Below are 5,865 nucleotides of genomic sequence, written 5' to 3' on the forward strand. Positions count from 1 at the left end.
AGAGCATTTTTCCTCGCAGGATCATTCTATGATTTTAATGACTCTTTCTTTTGGCTTTGCCGCGAGAAGCGAGCGCCGATGGCGCCAGAAAATTCAAAGCGTCTCCCCGCCATTCTCCGCAAGGCTTCACAGCTCACTCTGCTAGAGCTTTAATTTAGCTCGCGAGATTTAATTTCACGTCACCACTGAAGCCAGTAAGATCTGCACACGTATTTACTTGATACTCATATGAATTTATTCAAGATAAATTTCATAAAGGTATAACAACATGTAGAGTCCTTATTGTGAAGATTAAAACATGTGACATGCGATGTATGTCTGTCTACTAGCAGTTTAGCTCCTCAGCTACAATGAAGCTTGAAGACAGTCCTTAATCCCTGAGAACGAAACATTCTATTTTAGGTTCAGAAAAAAAGTCCCTTTCCCAATCCCCTGAATAGAGGTGTCCCTTCAACAGAGGTAATAGATACAAAGACTATGTGAGCGTTTTTCCGGGACCAAACTTTGGGTACGCTTAATGGAAGTGTCCCAAAGGAGAGGTTCGACCGTATGTCGCACGGATAAGCATTGCACTTGAGGACTCAAAGAGGCAAACGCGAGAGGAGGCATCTCTACGCTTATCTATCTCTCAGCTCATTCCCTGTCTCCTTCCTGTGCTCGTGCCATAATATACTGCTCTCTCAGCCTATTAAAAACATTCTACTACTTGCAGTTTAAAAGGGCCATCCAGTCGGGTTGAAACACTTTTTTGAGAGCCGGAATTGATCACTTACTTTGGCAAAAGCAGTCAGTTCCTGCAACCTCTCTGTTCTCGTAGACTGTTTCGGTGCCAGGAGGACACTGTTCCAGGGGACACAACGGTACACACGAGAAAAAGGGCCCTCCACACGTACAGGATGCGCTGCAACCAAGAAGGAAATCCTCGCCTGATTGATAAACCTGGCCTGGTCCTACCTCACATTCCTGAAGAAAAAGGTTTGAAATGTTTCAGTGTTAGGAGGCCTGAATTTTTGAAGATTAACTTCTTCAGTGTACGGTAGGGCGCTGACGCCGACCCGAGACGAAATAATGTACACGAGAGATCCGTTCGTCGTTTCTTCATTTGTGATTTTCACGTTCCCTTTAATACAATCTGTTTTCCCCTCAAGATTTTCCGAGAGAACTATTTTCAATTTCTCTTGGGAGTAACAATCGTCTCTTGAAAAACTGAAAACAAAACTTATCCAAAATTTAGTGGGGAAACCAAGTTGCATTATGGGAACGTGAAAGTCGCAGACACAGTAAAAACTGAATTATGCGACCCACACATCAGGCGGGCGCCCTCTATTACTTGACCGGACACAAGCTTTGGTTATCAACCATGCAATCAATCGTTTATTTATCTACGTAATGTATGAGCTAAAAACTACGGTAAGCTCAGAAAGGAAAACTTTTGCATGTTAGTTGGATTAAGGTGGCCGCCGTAAAAAGAGCATCCAAATTAAAGTAACATTATTAAAATGAAGTTGACTGAAGAGAAACGCTATTAGAATTTTCGTTTGTGGTTGTTTCTTGCCGAGATGATGATGATGTGTTGGAAATGTGCATAACGTAAGCAATACGCGTGTTACTGAGTTCGACTTTCTTAGGTAGAACCTCGATACTGGACTTTGAATCGAACGTGTGGTTTCCCACTTTGATTTTCATTTAAGCGCCATTTTTATCGCATTGCGTCCTAACTGTGATATCTCCATGTAAATTCTGAAAAAAACGGATTATTCACTGCCTTCTTCCCCCTTCCACATACACGCCATTTTGAAACACGCCCCAGTCCTCTCTCAATAATCGGAGGAAATGCATGTGGTGCGCACTGTCTGCAGCTCTGCCGCAAAAACGAGTACGATGACCGCCATTTTTCTTTCATGATTTTAATAAGAGCAGTGCTTCCTTTCAATGAGGAAAAAATTGGCATAAATGTACGTTCAGTTTTTTTGGCAGTTTTACTAAATTGAACGGATTGAGCCCATAAAGGCCCAAATTAAGTCTACTTTGGGATGTAAAGCAAAAACAAGGGCATTAAAAGGCATTTTTCTGGTACGTAAGTAGATAAACAATACATTTAAGTCAAATTCTGTGCGATACCACTTGCATCATAGAAAAAATCTCTCCTTTTTGTCTGGCTTTCGGCTGCGAACGGATTTTGCCAAAGGGTCCTAAATAGCCGTGTTTGTTAGAATTGTGACGTCAAAACGAGCACGGTGACCCCCACTTTTTATTACTTTTTTATCTTCTTCTTGACTTGTTACATCAGTGTACCAAGTTTCATTTACAATCTATGTTAGGTTCTTTTACTAAGGAATCACCTTAAACAGCGACCCACCCTTTACTCTGCCAGAAAAGATAGATTTTTCCCGAATACACATATGCTTAATGATTTAGGGTCAGTGGAACCCCGATATGACGAACCTCTACATTACGATCAAAGTCCTCGATATAACGAACGATTTTCCTCACCCCAGTAACAGTAAAATATATAAAAAAGAACCTCGATACAGTGGAACCTGTCGATATAACGAAGGGCTGAGAGACTGACAAAATGTGTTCGCTACAATCCAAGGTTTCGTTATATAGAGGTTCTTTTTCATATACTGTTTACTATTACTGGGGTAGGGAAAACCATTCGTTATACCGAGGACTTCTCTATGTAGAAGTTCCTTATATCGAGCGAAACCCTCGTTTTAGATAACACATTTCGCCAGTCCCTTGGTCCTTCGTTGTATCGAGGTTCCACTTTAGTAAAAGATCTAACCATCTATCAGGCCATTAGGCTCCGACTTGAGTAACGGACAACGCACCTTCAAAGTAAATCAGACAATCTACAAAAGGGGGAACAACGACAGTACACTTACAGCTGCGTCTACTGACTTGGCTATGAATGCAAGGAGAGCAAAACAGCAGAAAGAAGAAATAATTCCTTTTGCAACCATTCTGAAAGAAAACATGGATTTTTGCCTTCAAAAGGTTAGTTTTTCAGGTGCTCTATTGAGCTTCAATTCTGTCCTTGGTTTATCTATTAATGGGTAATTAAGCCTCAGCAGCTCGAACGGATATTTAGTTGAACGAAATTTAATATAAACTAAGGCTCATAATGCTCGTTTTTTCACTTATTATAATAAGTGAATTAATTGTAAATAGGATTTTAACATGAGAGTTAGCATTGTTATCAATAAAATATGTTCGGTTGTTAATGATTAATATTATCATTTAATACTCTTTATAACAACTATATTTTAATTGATGTAAATAAGGAATTCCGCACAGATTATCAAATGTGCGTTACCATTAGAATTATTTTTCATTACATCTTAATAAAAAAAATCCTAGAATTAATATGACTTGGAAGGTTGCGTGCTGCACAGATCTACAACCCTGTGTATGCTAATGACGAGAGATAGAATAGTAGCCACGAAAAATTAGCGGCAGTGCGGCAATACAGTGAAAATCCCTTAAGAGTATTATAGCCAAATCTATTTAAAATGGAATGTTTCAAGTAACTACTCTTTTAAAAACGTGAAAGAAGCCTACTTTCCTAGATATACGCCTAAGTTACTGTATAAGGCGTTTCTGGAGGGAAAGGAGAAGAAAGAAACAAAAAAGGCGGACAGAAAGGAGAGAATCTTCTTATTTCTCTTCCCCCTCACCTTTCGTCCCTTAAAATCTTCTCTCCCTTAGTTCCTACGGAAGCCCCAATACTCAGGCTATCTGCTTAGTAAATTGTAAACTAAGATCATTTATGTTCATTTACTGCAGTAAGCAGTGACAAAGAGACCATCGCAATTCGAACTAAGCCCTTAATAGTAAGTAAGCGTAAAGAGGATTTGGAATACAAATAAACAGAAATAAAATGGAAAATAAATAAAAGTTGTACCAGTGTGCGATGAAAATTTTATGTTTGGCAGCTAAATTCGAGTTTTAGGGTTAAAGTGCGCCTTCCCTGTTTCAGGCTTTTTTTTTTCTCGCGTGCGACGTTTGCGCCGACATGCTTACTTCGAGGGCCGACCGGCCTTCACCGAAGCCACGAGAAAACGACGATATGAATTCTTTGCGAGGCTGGTTGGAAAGTGAGAAGAGCACCCTACAATTATTAACAGTTGTGGAAGATAGATAGTCAAAATTAAGTTGTACTGTCAACGCATCGTATCGTAAAAAGGCTCAGAAGTTGTAAAATTGTACGAAGTATTATTTGTTAATCTCAACTGAACAAAACCAGTCGTTCAAATTCTTTTGCGAGGCTACTCACTCACCTGAAAAAATTTTACGTCGACGATTAGAGCAGCGAGAAACAATCAGTCAAGTTGCAAATAGCAGTTTAGGAAATATTTCGAGTAACTCCTGAGTAAACAGTTTACGGATATCAGTATAATTGAATCCTTTTTATGTTTGCACAAATGGCATAAACAATTAATAGAAAAATTTATGTGGAAGTGAACATATGGAAACGCGCAAGTTTGAATCGAGCTTTAATTTTTCAATACTCACTCCTTACCATCTTGCGTTTGTGTGGATATGTCTTTGTGCGAGATTAATTTGATAATATGTGTTAATGATACACTAAAATTATCAAAACGTTAAAATACTTTATACGTGACCTCTCGTCACATGTCATCGGGTCAGACTTCTTTTGATTAATTCATTTCACACGACGAATTTTCCACTGGTTGAAAAATAGTGCGTTAAACCGTACGTAAATTTAGAGCCCTAGCTCCATTCAAAAATTTGAGCGCCAAAATCGACTTTAAAATTTTAGCTGGTTCGGTCGTTTGACTGGCGCGGTGCGGAACACCATATCCAAGGCTGACCATAACCGTATAATAGTCGTACGGCAAAGGCGTGGTTGTATGGACAGCTGGGAGAATCCATTTCCGATTTGCTAAAGTAGCGTTTTACGCATGGGCAGCTAGTAATCTAACAAAGTTTAAATTCAACCTGGTTCGCCCTGTACGTGTGAACAGAACAAAAATCTTGCACGTTTTCGTGTGAACGAAGTATCTGGCGATGGCCCAATTTTTCAGCCGGTCGAGAATTTTTTCGGTGCCGTGTGAAAGTCACGATATAACAACCTTTACCTCACATACAACGGCTGCACGATATTCCTGTTTTGTCAAGACCGGGATTTCCGAAAACGTCCCAGCGTCGTACGAAGACTTCCGACGATTTTCCGACGTTTTCCGAACGTTGCCGAAAATATACGAAGATGTTCCGACGACCTTTGAGCACTTCCGAAGTTATTTAAAATGTGACAATTTCAGCGTGTTGTAATACAGTTAGGACAGAGGTCAACAGACAGCCCCTTTTTGGAATGTTTTTTGGGAAATTGATTTTTCTGAGAAAAAAAATGATAAAAACTGTTTTTCCCGTCGGCGCAGATTTCACTGTTGGGTTCTGCCAGCTAATTAACAGTATTCAGTTGTCATAATGACGTCAAATCCCGTCGTTGCGTCAATCAAATTACCTAAACTTTTCGAAAAAATAATCCTCAAGCCCTTGAAACTTCGAAAAGATTCAAGTTCTCCTAGGATGACCGAACAGATACAAATTTTACAGCGCCCCTTAGAATGCTTTTCCAGAGATCTAAAAGTACCGTATTTATTCGAATAAGCGCCCAACCTCGAATTAGCACTCACCTCGAATAAGCGCCCATCCTAAAGGCAGTAAAAGTTAATAAGCGCCCAGCCTCGACTAAGCACACACCCCACCCCCTCCCCTCCCAATCAAACTCAAATAAGCGCCCAGCTCCACCCCTCTTACTTGAGTGACAATGGTATTGAAATTGAAATTGAATAAGTACTAATAAGAGACTTTCCCGAAGAACGGAGTTTTCTTCAG

The 5,865-nt window shown here is 39.9% G+C and overlaps 1 long non-coding RNA gene across 1 annotated transcript; it reads right to left on the bottom strand.

Annotated features, from left to right (window-relative positions):
* Positions 1-244: 244 nt before the first annotated feature.
* Positions 245-4,340, bottom strand: LOC140923734 (uncharacterized). Its single transcript, XR_012164183.1, has 4 exons — positions 4,284-4,340; positions 2,889-2,967; positions 774-963; positions 245-377 (listed from the first exon to the last, which is right to left on the bottom strand). It is a non-coding gene; the product is annotated as an uncharacterized lncRNA (long non-coding RNA).
* Between the last annotated feature and the right edge of the window lie 1,525 nt (positions 4,341-5,865).

This window comes from Porites lutea, chromosome 13, assembly GCF_958299795.1.
Source record: "Porites lutea chromosome 13, jaPorLute2.1, whole genome shotgun sequence".
NCBI lineage: Eukaryota > Metazoa > Cnidaria > Anthozoa > Scleractinia > Poritidae > Porites > Porites lutea.